At 47.1% G+C, this 15,358-nt stretch overlaps 1 protein-coding gene across 2 annotated transcripts in view; it reads left to right on the forward strand.

Annotated features, from left to right (window-relative positions):
• MORN1 (MORN repeat containing 1) overlaps nucleotides 1-15,358 on the forward strand; it is a 317,167-nt gene that overhangs the window by 268,193 nt on the left and 33,616 nt on the right. Inside the window, exons 15-17 of one of the 2 annotated variants that reach the window (XR_005590385.1) lie at nucleotides 892-938; nucleotides 5,283-5,342; nucleotides 13,743-14,865. The gene's annotated coding sequence lies outside the window, so the exon portion shown is untranslated. Of the gene's footprint in view, nucleotides 1-891; nucleotides 939-5,282; nucleotides 5,343-13,742; nucleotides 14,866-15,358 lie in introns of those variants that run through there. The other variant, XR_005590384.1, reaches the window with a different exon arrangement.

A 15,358-nucleotide genomic window follows, 5' to 3' on the forward strand; every position in this document is an offset into this window, starting at 1 on the left:
GATCATGTTTAGCGCCCCTTCGCTGCACCCATTCCAAACCACAGTGTATTGGTAGTGTAGGCATGTCAAAAATATCTCCATTGTCCTCTTTGTAAGTGGGGATAATCATACTTATCACGCCCTCCCAGGGGTGCTGACGGGTTTAATCAGAGTGTGGAAAGCACGTAGTGATCCGGAGATGGAAATGGGCCAGGATGGGCAGAGTACAGTGTTGAATGACCTCGCAGTCTTCTTTTTGTGGGTTAGCACAAGCCATCAGAGTCCCTGGAATGATGACCCAAGCAGGAGCTCAGTGACAACAGACCATGTGTTTATCACTGTAAGAGGAGGACAGGAGCAGCTCCCCTCCTGCTTCTGGTGCTGCTGACTTCCCTCCCTCCCCCTCCTCCCAGGGTCACTTGCTAAGTCAGGGCTCCTTCCCCCCTGGAAGGAGCTACACCCTTTAGGGACTGTCTGTGGACGTGCCACACACAGACCCAGCTAGCACCATATGTCTGTTACAATAGTAGAGCCCAAAGGAGGGAGACGGGGAGCTCCCCACCACTGCACTCAAACATTGTCTCTCCTCCCAGTAGCTCATCCATGGCTAGTGGTTTTGCTTTGTCTCTGTGCAGGAATAATAACAGAACTTTGTCTGACTCCTTGGGGACTCGGCAGGTGACCTGCTCATGTCCCTCCTCCACTGGATGCTAATAGCCACTGTTGCTTATTTTGCCAGATACATCTCCCCCCTCCCCCAAAAAAGAAGAGCCAAAGGAATGTAGTGCCCAGGAAAGTTAGCAGCTCATTTACACTTTAAACATTACAAGGCAATAAACCTTAATTGTCTCATCACATTTGAAAGTGTTATGTCAGTGGGTTGTTTTTTTTAAGGAAGTATTTCTGTTCCAGGAAATAATCGATCCCAGAAAAAGCCACTATCTTGGAAACTGAAAAAGGTAAGATGAGCCATCCCATATGATAAGCATTCCCTGGGGCGGACCTATTCCTGGTCTGTGCTGGTGGAAATGAGATCACCATCAGCCCTGGTTCTGATATAAGGAAATTCTGCAGACGGGTCAAACGAAAAGTGATTCCCTAACCCCAAAACCTCAATAGGTGGGCTCTCATTGCCAGCGGAAAGGGGATGGTTTGGATCTAGGCCACATTTTCTGCAAGCTCCCAGAGTTCAGGACGGTTCAACTCAGTGTTATTAGTACTATTGTTTATTCATATTAGAGGAGGGCCTAGGAACTCTGACCAAGGATCCCCCACTGTGCTAGGTGCTGTACAAACGAGTAACAAGTGAGACAGTTCCTGCCCCAGAGAGCTTGTAATTTCAGTCCATCTCTAGCTGATACCTGGGAAAATGGAGGTTATAGAATAATGGCAGATAGAAAGGTCTGGGGCCAGGAGCGGATTTACCATGAAACAAACCGTGCAGTGGCACGTGGCCCGCAATGACGGCCCCCCCCCCCAAAATGCAGACAAATATCTGTCAGCCTGCCTCCAAGTCCCAGCCTCCAAATGTGTATCTGAGCCTCTTGGGCATCTTTATCTTGTGCCTCCTTTCTCTTTCACATGTGCCCATCGCTTTGATATCTGGGCACCAGCAAAATGACATAGAACTTCAATCTTTCAGCAGGACTATGTCCTTCTACCACTGTTTTCTATCTACATACTTATGTTACCCTCATCACCAAAATACCTGTGCATCTTACCCAGGCAACACCCCTGGGAGGTAGCAAATACTGTCCCCATTGTACAAATAGCAGCACAGGGTAGATAGATTAAATAATTTACCCATTATCCCCTGGTGAAATCAAGAATTGAGCTCAGATTACCTGAGTCTGCATCTAGTGCCTGACTCACAAAACCATCCTTATGCCCTGGACTAGCCCTGTTATTTAGGGGTGTTATATATAATTCTGTGATTGCTTTGTGCCTAGAACTGTTCCTCATGTCTGGGTACCTTCTTTTTGCCCAGCGTGCCTTTCTGAGCCTGACCTTTTAAATCTGGCGGCGCTAAGCTGCTGTAGCCCTAAAGTGACCATTTTAAAGTTGACTGCTGCTGCTCCTCTGCCATATCTAGTAGCGCCTGTTTTGATTTCCCTGTCTTATTCTAGAGAAGGCACATTCCCACAATGCTGCTGGGAATCCTGGGATTTGTCCTGCAAACTGTTTATCTCAAGCACTGGAGTAGCTCGCATTGTTTATCTTGTGATGTTTATAGAGCGATAGCTTGGAAATTGGGCTAGAACTCCCATGCGAGCAGGTTTTCTGTGAGATTTTGGGTGCTTCTTGCTCCAAACTGGCCCAGGATGCCTTTCTGGTGGTATTTTTCTACTTATGCTTGCACTCCCGGTGCATGTCCTTCACTGTGGAGCTAAATGATGTAACAGCAAAACTTTCTCCTAGTGAGCGTGAAAGGAAATCCCAATAGTCTAGCCCTTCCTTATCTCCCCCATTTCACTCCTCATGCCTTCTTCACCTTTTGGGAATGTGATAATGCTGCCGAACAGACTTTAACTGGATTGTTTACAAGGCGTTTATTTTAAATTAGTGATGCTCAGGTGGGTGTAATCATAGCTGATTCCATGCTCAGACACAGCCATCCATTCACTGCAAGTTGAAATGCAAGCCATCAGTCATCCATAATAGAACTTCATACATATTCCCATCTAAAGGGTATTTGTGTGTCTATCTATATCGATACAGTGTGTAGCCATATAAATGGCACACAGACATATCCAAGATGGGGAGATGCGTATGTGTGTATAGATGAAGTTATGTATTATGGAAGTTTTGTTCTCAGATTATTTTTATTTTTCCACAAATAGTGAGTGAAGAGCTATTTTAACATTGAAAAACATGTAGAATTTTGAATTTTAGTCTGGTTTTGATACAAAGCTCAAAAAGGGGCCTTTGTTCAGAAAATAACTCAAATGCCATGACACTGCTGTGAAAACAGAACCACCTTCTGGATTTGCAGTGCAAAAAGCATGAATGCTATGTTATTTCACATGGCCTTATGAATTTTGTGCACACATCTACTATATAGTTAAGCTTCTCTCTATAGTCCCATCCAAGAGGACACCTTTCAAAGAAAACTGGGGTGTTATAGGGAAGACATTCAATCACTGTCCACAGTGACAAAGAGTAAAATCACTTCAGATGTGTTTCAGGATCTTAAATATAGTTAACAATCCAATAGGAAAGCAGCATCTTGCCATTATGATGATGATATTGTTTGTTATGTGTATTGTAGCTCCTACAGGCTGTAGTCTGGGAGCAGGGCTGTGTTAGGTGCTGTACATACACATCATAAAAACACAGTTCCTGCCCAAAAACATCTAACAGTTTAGTTCCTACAAATTAATTGGCCTGAGCTCAACCAGCTGCATTCACATGGGGTTCCAGGTAGGTGTAGGGAGATGATGGGCAGATCCATTTGCAAGATCTAGCCCTTGGTATCTGATGAGAGAATGAACAAATGGGGCAGGGGAGGAGTATGGATGAAGAGTAGGACTGAAGGAATCCACTTTGCCATGCAGTTGTCAGAACGGTTCAAAGCTGTTATAACCCTGTGTTCTCTCGAATGACTTTTAATTTATTACCTTGACTATAATTGCTGCAGGGATGCTAGAGGGCAGCTGTTTGCTGACCTCCTCTTACGATTCCCTTCATAGATAGGGGGTTGTTTGATTTGTTAATATAAATTAGGGAGGGACATTCACATCTTTGGATCCCAGGAGAGGCGGGTTGGATTCAGGGGACTTGGCTTGGGCCCATCTCTGGTGTGATCTTAAACCAATAACAAAGGGGGGGGGTAGTAAATGGGTCTGAGTGATTCTGGGAAACAAGAGCAGCTGGTGTGTTTAGAGAGTACGGTGCTCCGATAATAGGGCAAGGCTAGAAAGCAGGACATGTAATTGAGACACTGGAGAGGTAAACGCTCTAATGATGGGAACCGCACGCTCGCGGGAGGTCTCTCCCCCTGAGCACAAGCTGCTTCTCAGCTCCTTCAAAACAAGACATCAAGCAGATGCCAGTTTCCATGGTGACAGTTACACTCCTGTGCTAATGCTGTGACCTCAGTGAATACACCAGGCCTAGTTTAAAAAAAAAAAAAAAAAAGCAGGAGTTGGGTCAGATGCCGGCATCCACTTGGGAGCTGCAAACTCTGCTCTTGTTTGACGGGAAGGAGCAGCTTTGAGCTCTGCTAGATGGCTTCTCCAGAGCCTAATGGGAAGTTGTCCCAGTCCCATCTGTGCACCAGTCAGCCTCTGCTCTGGGGGAAGATAGTGGCCCTCAGAAAGCCCTCCCCACAAAACACTTTCCTGCTGAGTCCTAGGCAAGAAAACAGGTAGCTTTCAAAATAACTCACTTAGGGCTTCATCTGCAGCACCCTGAACTCCATGGGAACCTTTCCAGTGCCTTCAGTAGGCCTTGAATCAGGCCATGAGAACAGAATTTGGCCTGTTCCATAAAGACTTAAGTAAAACTGCCATAGCAATAAAGCCCCAAGCCTAGCAGAAGAAAGTTACCTGGTTTTCGTAAGAACCCAAATCATGGCCTAGTTCAATCTGATAGATTCACCAGGTTTTACAAACCTTTCTGATGAACGTTAGCCATGTTTAAGGGGAATACCTTGCAGGCGGGGCAGATGCTGAGGGAATAGCCATTGTTTCATTGGAAAGCATGAGAAACCACAGAGGTTTTGCTTTGAATTTTTAGGTTTGTTCACAACAGCTGTGGGAAACAACCCCCCTGATAACTGAACCCCATGCCTTTCGCCTGGATATGTAAAACAGCAAATGCAAACATCTTATTGCTGGGGAAATGAAAGAGGCTGATGTTCTATGTTTCACTAGGTAACAGGTGGGGTTCTTTAGTGCAATTTGTACCCAAGCACAGAGAGGCTGTCAAGTGATGGAAAGGAAGGGACAGCTGATTCCTTTTAGCTCTGGGGCTTGGAAAAAGAAAGGCATGTGGGCTGCAATTTTCAAAAGTGGGGACTGATTTGGGTGTGTCCAACTTGAGAAACCTTGAGCCTGACTGTCAGGAGGTGCTGAGCCCATCCATCTCTCATTGATCTCAGCTGGCACTAGCCTGTGGGTATCCAGCACCTCAGAATGTCAGACCAAAGGTATCGCAAGCTCAGGACCTCCCCAAATTAAAGGCATCTATATTCAGTGTCTGGGGCTGCTGCCTGGAGTCGGTGCTGCTAGTCTTTATTTATTGTAGCAGTGTTGCTATGATTTTGTCATGAGTCTTATGACAGTTATTGTTTTCCCTTAAAGCCCCAGCTCCTGGAGTCAAGTGGAGATGTGATGCTATCAGCCTTCATCCTTAAAGAAAAAGTAAGTTTCTAGCCCTTGTGGCTGTTGAGAAAGCTTCAAAATATGACCGTAGAGCACAATAAAGGCTCAAAAAGCAGGAGGCAAATAACAATCTCTTATTTTTACATAATCTCATTATTTTAAATCCAATCTCATGCTTTTTGGTGAGCCTGACTCATGATTTTTGAACATTTGGGGTTGGCAATACTGTTGTAGGGGCTTTATAAAATGTGAGTTCTCATATCATCGAACAGAAGTGCAAATAAGTCAGGAAATCTGTGCACCTCCCGGTAAAGCAAGGGCTATATGGGTTGCAAACAAGGCCTGGAACAAACACTGGAAAAACAAAGGTTTTTCTCAAAATCAGTCTGTAAATTCAGAGGAGGAGGGGCTGAGCAGGGAGAGAGCTCCTAGCAGTCAGAAAGCCTCAGGGCTGGTAGCCACACATGTGCATAAGAAGCTATGAGCACACGTGCCAGCCATACTGCTAGTGACCATGGGCTGATCCAAAGCCCACTGAAATCATGGGTGTTAGTTCAGGCCTTGTCTGCTCTTGTGGGACTTTCTGGGTGGGAGCTAGAAAAGCAATCAGCATCTTCTTCCCTTTCCTCAGTTACTCAGAACTGGAGAGAGGTTGTTTTTGAACAAGTGAAACATATGGTTACCAGCAGGTGAGCGAGCATGTGCTAGCTGGGGATCCAGTCGAAAAGACTGGAGGGTGTTTGGCTTGAAGTCTGCTATCTGCCATACCTACCAGTGCAGGACTAGAGTGAGATGCTCTCGCTGCTATCCTACATGAGAGCATTTCACTCAGTTGCTGCTGAACCGTTTTCAGCTCATTAGGTGGGCTTAAAGCCACTTGAGATGGTTCCTTTCCCTGACACTCCTAGGTGTTGCTAGATCCATTTGGAATCATTATTAAGCAGGGTGAGGGGAATTCTGCTGTGCTTCTGCATCTGAGTGTCATAGGGTGCCCTCATAGCCACTAGCTAAAAAACTTAGTACAGCAACAATATCATGGCAGTCAGTGCCTTAGCAGGCCCTGCCAGCCATCAGTCTCAGTGCTTGGAAAGGAAATAGTTTGTTATCCACCTAGCGAATGGGTAAGCTGAGGCACAGAGAGGTTCAGTGACAAACCCAATAGTGAGCCAGGAGCTGGGAATAGAGCCCCCAGGAGCTTAGAGAGAGGGGAGGGTCCTTGGACTGGGGCTCAGAAGATCTGGATTGTACAGTACTTGCATCTCTGCCACAGGCTTACTTGCATAACCTGGGCTGGTCCCGTTAATCTCTCTGTGCCTTAGTTCACTGACTGTAAAAGAGGGGTGGTAATGCAAACCCATCTCAAAGGTATGCAGTGAGGTAATTGCACAGTGTTCAGACTCTAGAATGATGAAGGTCACAGCGTGCCTGGATGGCGGGACTCCCATCTCCCTTGCTCTGCCCTCTGGACCTGCTGCCACAAACCCAGCAGGTTCCTTTACGCAGGAAAACCAGGTACAACCTTGTGGCTTGGCCAGGTCATGGTGATGAGCAAGGCATCACTGCCCTAGCAGGTCTCTGCTACGGACTCAGTAGGGCAGCCCCACAGCAGAATGTGTTATTAACACCCCCAGGCTGCTCTCCGGGGGAAGGGAGAGAGAGAGGTGAGAGCAGAGTAGAGGAAACCTCTGAATCACTAAAGCAGCAAGCGCTGGCAGGGAACAACCGCTGCAAAGGAACCAACCTGCCAGAGTGAAAGGGGAAGCCAAGGAAAAGGATTGACAGTGTCTGAGGCCTCCACAGAGAAATTAGACCAGTAATTAATTCAAATGACTCCTCACCTCTCCGTGGTCTTGCCTGGAGAGGGGGAGAGATGCCTAGAATGTACTGACTCACTAATAGCAAAGCTCCTTCCTACCAGGCAGCCCTGCCTTGCTTCTCCCTGAGTCCCTGCACATGCTGCAGACACTTTCTCATCCACTCTTTTTTCACTGGTGAAAGAAAGAGAGGGACCAGCCCTTCCCCCACCCACCTCCCTTCCCCCTTTACTCTCCATCAGGGCAGGGGAGTGGTGTGTCCGTGAACCCACAAACAGCACTGGGATGTTGCACTCCCCACAGAGTGGTGTTGAGCCTGCAATTCCTGAGCCATATTTCAGTTCCCTCATTCTACATGAGCCAGCATCTCACTCACGTTCAGAATACCCCTGGGGCCAGGCCTGAGGTACAGAGGTGAACTCTGAACCCTCCCAACCAGTAACCAAAGCTATCTTTGCATGGAGCCGTAACTGCAGGGAGGGAACTCGGGAGACTGTCACAACTTAAAGGCTTGCTCCTGCTCCCAAGTGCCCAGGACCTTGTGAGATGAGCCATTTCCTTGGTAAATCCACACACTGCCACTGATTGAACATGCACCTGCTGGGTGTCATGGCTGGACTGCAGCCTGGGAGCTGGAGCAGCTGCATCTCAGAGAGTGGGAGCGCTCAGAGAACCAGAGCCAGGGGCTTTGCGTGTTGAGGGCTATTTTCAGCTCTGGCAACTGCAGTGATACCAGCCATGTAGACAGTCTCTTTGCCAGAGCTAGAGGCCCTCTCTATCAGCTGCCCCCTTTATCAGGCCAGCCCACATCTCGAGCTGTGCAGGCCACGCCCTGAGCATTGCGTAGGTTAAGGGCCAGTCTGCAGCATAGAGTTTGTGGGGAACAATATGGAGCCAACCCACCCTGGCGCACAGAGGAGAAGTGCATGGGCTGCCCTCTCCACTGGATAGCACAGCTCCCCAGGCCATTGCATCTCAGTCCAGGGTGCCTCGGCCCCATTGCCTCTCCCAGGGTTAATGGAAAGGGTGCAGCTCCCTCTCCTCTCTGACTTGAGTAGTGGTGCCCCCCTCTTTCTTGGCCGCATAGTAATGGGAACTCCCCCGCCTCTTCCAATCTACTGCACCCACTGCTCCTCCTCCACTCCCTCAGGGGTGATGTGCACCCACAGGACTCTAGGAGACAGCAGTCCCTGGCCACAGGGACAGTAATTGACTCCAGCCCTGGAGGTATCCATGCAAGATTTACCAGTGACCCAGGGCAGTTGGCTTCCTGCCCATTGTGAAGCATATCCCTTGCTGCCCAGCAAACAGAAAAAGAGGCGGAACAAACCTTTTCCTGCTCTACACATGCTCACCAGTCAGAGTCCATTGCATTTTTTTTGTTTTGTTTTTACAAGGGCCTGTCCCTGCTTAGCAATGTAGAAGGCAGGAAATGCCAAGTCCACCAGTGTCCAGGAAACCAATGGTGTACGTACCCATCCCGGTCATGGTGGTTGAGTCTTGCCCAATGCTCCAAAGGCTGGTGATAAACAGAGTGCAAAGGGGTTTGTGATATGCAGACACTGGCATTCTGTGTGCATCACACCTCTGCTAGTTGCTTTGTTCCCTTGGTTTGCCACTGTGACAGGCGTTACAGATGCTTTTATTCATTTCAAATGGCTTCCTAGATCTGGGATTTTAAATAACAATCTGCCTTACTCTTTGGTGGGGAGAGAGCATAGCCCTAGTGATCTATGCATGGATCTGTGCAGTCTTTAACCTGTCTGAGGTTCAAATTCTGTTCTCAGCTATGCTGGTGCAAATCAGGAGCCACTTGGGATTTAACTGGTATGAGTGCAGAATTTTCCCATCTGTTGCTGTTTCCCCATCTGTAAGATGGGAGTGATGGTTGATTTAACATAACACACAATGGGCCCTCTTGTTGGAGAGTAGTACAGCAAAGTGCTCACCACCAAAATGAAAGGAGTGCCCAGCTGGACCCACATAGACCTGAACCACATCTTACTGAAACCCCATGAACTTCATGAGCCTGAGACACGATTCTTCTCTGATGCCATTGTGAATCAGCAGTAATGCTAGTGAGTCCCACTAGAACAAAGCCAGTGGGAGTTCGAGAAGGAGGAGGCCTATTAAGTTTACACTAGTGCCGTGAGATCAGGCTCTGCCCCTGTACGCACTGGGTATCAGTGTTATTTTGAATGGATCTTCTTCTTTTGAAAGGAGGAAAAAAGATTGGTTTCTTAGAAAACAAGACCCTCCAGTCCCTAAGGTTCCATATTTTCCTTTTCATCTCTTCCTAGGGACCCTGCATAGAACTCCCCAGCTAGCCAAAGAAACCATGCCGTCTCATCTTCTGTAGGTGCAGTTTTCTTTCAGTAATTGCTTTCCTGTGCAATGCTCACAAGTGGTCAGCAGTGTCACCTGCTTTTCTGATGCTGCCTCCAATGACAAATTGCTCACCTACAAGAAGCTCTGTGCTTTCCTGCCCCTGCAAAGAATCAAGGGCCCTTTTCCAATTACAGTAGCCACAGCTTGGCAGTGCCCTACAGATTTTTTTTTCAACAAACACCCAGAAACAGAGCCAAATGCAGGCTGTGATTAGATAATAAAGCATTAAACAAATCATATAAGGTGCTAGGTGTCTGCCCTCAATTCCTATTTAAACCAGTAAGGGTTGAGGTTGCTCAGCACCTTTCAAACTGCTCCAAAAATTTAAGAGGAGAAATAGTGGTTTCCACCAGATGTGTGCTGGGAAACAGTAGATTCATATGTGTGCCTGGAAGGACCTTTCTTTCTTCCCATCTACTGAGGCATCAGCTGATCTAGAATTATAGATTAGGGTTGGAAGGGACTCAGGAGGTCATCTAGTCCAACCCCCAAACAGACTTTTGCCCAGATCCCTAAATGGTCCCTTGAAGGATTGAATTCACAACCCTGGGTTTAGCAGGCCAATGCTCAAACCACTGAGCTCTCCAACAGGGCAGTCTAGCCTGTTGCTGGTTGGAAACCAAAATGTTGGTTCCATGGGACATTCCAAAATGGGGGAAAAAAATCATTCCAAATCAGAATGACAAGCTGAAATTTCCCATGGAATGAAAATTTGGAAACATTTCAATTTGGGACCATTTAAATATTTTATTTGGGTAGTGTCAAATAATTTCATCTTGAGAAGGTAAAAAATTTTCATTTCAGTAGTCGGTTGATTTTGTTTAGACATTTATATTATAGTGAAATATTAAATATAAAATATGTTAATATTTTACTATCCTATAAAAGTCAAAATGAAATGAATTGGAATGTTTTTAGCTTATGGAAACAAAACAAGAAAGTTGAAACAATGTGTTTATATTCCTCCCCACCTCCACCCCACTCCAAATTTTACCAAATTTTGTTCACATATTCTGTCAAAAATGTTCAGAGCGGCTGTATTCCAGCCCAGCTAATACAAGTCACTTTCATCTCCTGGGTCAACTATGCATTGGCATAAACCTGTTCTGCTTGAGATTCAGGCAAACATGTCTGTTTATAACTGAATTTGTAAACCTCCTCTGCTTTGTGGGTGTTTTGCCTCCCCCAAGCCTAAATTTGTAGATCAATTTATTTAAGCATCTCATGAAAAGTTAGTGTGGAGATGGTGGGATTTTTTAGTACACTAGCGGTTAGACTGCGCCTCAGAATCAAGCCATGTAATCTCTTAATAGTCCACGTAGAATTTTTATTTTAGGCTGCCTAAGTATATTCCAGAGGGCCTCAACTCTTAGTGTCCAGCCTAAAAGGCCACGCTTGCTCTTATCTCTACAGCACTGAGTCCTTTGTTGGGATGAATTTTCATTTGTTCTCAGTCAGTTATCTGCACCCCAAACCCCTCATCCCTGGCCCCACCCCAGAGCCTTGACCCCCCACCCACATCCCAGCCCTGAGCCCCTCCAAACCTGGAGCCCCTCCTGCACCCCAAACTCCTCATCCCTGGCTCCAGCCCAGAGCCCTGACCTCCTCCTGCATGCCAACTCCCTGCCCCAGCCCAAAGCCCCCTCCCATACCCTGAACCCCTCATTCCCAGCCCTAGCCCTGAGCCCCTCCCACACCCCCAAACCTCTCATCCCCAGCTCCGTTGGGTCACAGGCATCAACAATTTTCTTCAACAGGGCCCCAGAAAAAAAGTTTGAAAATCACTGGTGTAGATGGGGCATAAACACACCCCATCTAATCTCATGCTTGGGACAGACTAACAAAAGGGGCCGCTTGATGCTAAACTCCAGTCAGCTTTTCCCACTCACATCTGATTGCTTATTTGAGGCATTTTACTTTTCACATGGGTCTTGGGTTGCTGAGACCCAGAAACGACACCATGGCTCACTGCACACATGGCCTATGCAATTAGCACTCCAGGCATATGTTTAGCAAAAGGAACAGTAGGTCACCTGTTCCCTGCCCTGCAGCCTGAACTGCTCAACATTTCTCTAATCGCTGATGTAATTGAGATAGACAGCTAACCAACAACTGTGGAATTCTTACACTGCGCGAGCTCACGGAGGCGACAGACACTCAGCCCCCGAGAGGGGAGTACTTTGCTACAGGATTTTTCAATTTGCAATCAAGGCTGCTATGGGAAAGGTAGAAGGAAGAAAGGCCCAGACCTTCCACAGCAGCTGTAAGTCATGACCTATGACAATGAGTGGAAAACATGCTTTGGTGATTCCTGCCAGATAACAGTAACTCAGGGGGCTGGCTCCCCAGAATTTCAGCTTCTTGTAAGAAGCAAACCAGGTCAGCAGTGAAAAGGGTGGAGGAACTTTCCAGGAGCCAATCATCTGGCTTTGGTGCTTTGTTTCATTGCTCGTGTTGGGGTACAGGGCCTGAGCTGATCAGCGCCTTTGCCCTAAGGTGTCCTGCATGCCTGTGGAGAAGGGAAAGAGCCAAAGAGGAGACTGTATCGGCTGGAATTACAGGTATGCTCAGCAGTTTGGGTTCACTTCTAGTTTTCATGTTGTTCTTGCTGAGCGTTGCAGGGAGTACGGAGTAAATTTTGTGGCAGAGGAGGAAGAAAATAGTATTTTTAGGCATTCTACTCTATGAGTATATCTCTGTGCCTAAAGACTTTGGGCCTGACTCTGCTTCCTCCATGCATCTTGTGCAGTTATCTATACCCATGCACAGTGGGTGTAAAACAATACCATTCTGACCTGGTAGCATTTAGCAACTGCTTTGCTCTGGTGTCAGTCAATGACTGCCCAGTGTGCAGGATAATAGAGACTCAAGCTCTGGGATATTGATATGGGGGCAAATATCTGTCATGCTGACCTCCTGTTGAGAAGGGAGCAGTGACAGAAAGGACTGATGTGAGGAAAACCTGCTGGGGATTTTGAGGAGCAAAAGGGAGTAGGGTCCTATTTGGGGTGGAGTGGCTGAGAAAGCAGGGACTTGAACCACTGATTTGTAATGGGGAGCTGAAAGAGGGAACAATCCCAGCTCCACTTGACTTGCTGGGCCTTGGAGAAAGGAAACTGGTGGGGTGATGAGGCAGGCACTGTTGCCAGGGGCGGCTCCAGGCCCCAGCACGCCAAGCGCGTGCTTGGGGCGGCAAGCCGTGGGGCGGCAAGCAGGCTGCCTCCCGCAGGCTTGCCTGCGGCGGATCTGCTGGTCCCGCGGCTTCAGAGGACCTCCCGCAGGCTTGCCTGCGACGGGTCCACCGAAGCCACAGGACCAGCAGACCCTCTGCAGGCAAACCGCCAGAGGCAGCCTGCTTGCCGTGCTTGGGGCGGCAAAATCCCTAGAGCCGCCCCTGGCTGTTGCTGTCCTAACAGTGCTGTGCTAGGTGCTAATGGAACGACGTATTATGAATGTAGAGAGAAGTTGGCAGAGCTGATGAGTGCTTGTGAACAATGGGTGCGCTGGCTAAGAGTGCACATGAGGGCTATTGTGATGGGCTGGCAACTAAGCTGAGGTGCAATAGGTAGGGCACTGGACTTGGCCACCGGACTCCTGGGTTCTATTCCTGGCTTTGCCACTGATCTGCTGGGTCATCTTGGGCAAACCACTTTCCCTTCCCCTTCCTGCTCTTTGTCCATCTTGTCTGTTTAGTTTGTGAACTCTTTGGTGCTCTGTTTGTACAGCACCTAGCACAATGGGCTCCAATCTCGATTGTGAGAGTGCTACCCTAATTTAAATAATCAACAAGGTTACAAAGGTTGTTTGATATACTTCTCAAGAGCCTGGGTCTCTCTTGATTTCATTTTTCATTCTCTGTTTGATGATGCTTCTGTGGCTGGCTTGAAGCATCTGCTCCGTCTCCATTTGGATTTGGTTCTGGTGTGAAGTTTAGCAGCTGTACCTTCCTTTCATGTGTTCTCTCTCACCACCGCCGCATGTGATATTACAGCTTCCTCTATGACAGACAGTTTTGTACAAGGCAGTGTGAGCCAGAAAACACTGCAAAGCCAAACAGGCTGAAAGCTGCATTGTGATTATCTCAGACGAAGGGAGCCTGTAGGACTTGGCACTGGGCTTCTGCACAAAGCTGTGGGAGCTCAGAGGGAAAGGGCAGTTCAGTGTTCAGTTAAATCTGAACAAACCCAAATATCCTGGTGCTGGTGTTTGTTTTTCATGGGCTTTTTCCCTCCCTCAGGGCCGTTTATGGGGCTGAAATTACATGGACTACTCTTCCTATGGTATTTCCACCCATACAGGAACTGAAATGAGATGACCACATTAGAAGATCACGAGAGGACCACATTATTTCAGCCCTGTGAACTGCTCCGTGAAGCATTACAAAAGCCAAGGGAAAAACATAAACACAAATACTAGACATATGTGTGTCCTTGAGTCAGATCTGCTCACATTTCCTACTCCACAGGGAGAGCTGGCCTGTGCATTTAGGGGAAAGCACGTTGGATTCTATTCTTTCTTGAGCACTACGAAAATTGTCAACTAATTCCTAAGGGTGAAATTCTTACTGATGAAGATGACAAAAGACGCAGTTAGAGCCCAGCTGTCTGGTCCCAGGCAGAGTCCCATCAAAACAATAATTTGCCTTGAAAAACTGGTGCAATCTGAAAAACACTGGGTCAGATTCCCTGGTCCTTACTCAGTTCTGACTCATGGACAAAACTCCCATTGACTTCAAAGGGCGGAATAAGGATTGTAGAATCTGGCTCATAGAGGGAATAAACGCAAGAACCACACACTTGTCGTTTTTTACCTAGTCACTTTCCTAGCTCTAACCCCACACTAGATGTTAGTGTGGCTAAGTGATGACTCATTTCAAACATGAAGGGGAAAAAAGATTCATCACAAGGGGAAAATCTTTTATAACCTGTCAGTATGACTCTCAGAATCCAAGCTTGCTTTGGGGAGTTAATAAACAACACCCTTAGCTTTGGGTCTAACTTTAGTGTGCTTACAAAGTATACGTGATACATTTAAAACCAACTGCACAGCGGGAGATGTGGGGGGAAGTGTTTCCTCCTGTGATTCATCCTCTCCCATCCTAGGGTCAAATGCAATGTGTCCATTGTCTCTGTGGAGACAGGCATTAACGCAGCTGATCTCTAACATCAGCGCTGAAACCTCTCTTAAAGTCAGGAGCTTCTCTGAAGGGGTAATTAAAACTCAGAGGTGCACGTGCACTGCTGATTGGCCTGGAAATCAGATTGGGAAAATGGGTTGAATGATTTAAAAAAAAAAAAATCCTAGCAAGATTGACCAATAAACATTTTATATTGGAGCTACACCCAGCCCCCTGATGTGAAAACAACTCCCACAACCACCAGAGGTGTTTAGAGATAATGCAACATTGAGAAATACTTGATTCAAGCCCCAGAATGAGAGGAAAGAGGAAAAGCTGATAAATTCCTTTAGTTGAGGGGCTTTCAAAGAACACAGGCATTAGCCAAATGGCTTTCTCGTATTACAATGCATCTTGTTTGTTTCCTAACAACAGTTGAACTCTCTAGGCTTGTCTTTCCTTCTCTTTTTCTTTAATTTAATTTCATGCGAGATCAGCATGTTTCTCCCCATCTCTCTTACCCACAAGCAGGTATGGACTTAGGTGTATTAAGTATGTCCACCTGGGTGGTAAGATGGTCTTGTGGTTAAGGCAATGGACTGGGTGTCATGAGAGCTGGGTTCAGTTCTTGGCTGTGCCAAAGACTTTCTGGGTGACCTTGGTCAAGTCATTTCATGTCTCTGTCCCCCGCCCCCCTTGGGAAAAATGGGGATAGTAATCCTGGCTGTGTCTGTCCT

This window comes from Mauremys reevesii, linkage group 21, assembly GCF_016161935.1.
Source record: "Mauremys reevesii isolate NIE-2019 linkage group 21, ASM1616193v1, whole genome shotgun sequence".
NCBI classification, from domain to species: domain Eukaryota; kingdom Metazoa; phylum Chordata; order Testudines; family Geoemydidae; genus Mauremys; species Mauremys reevesii.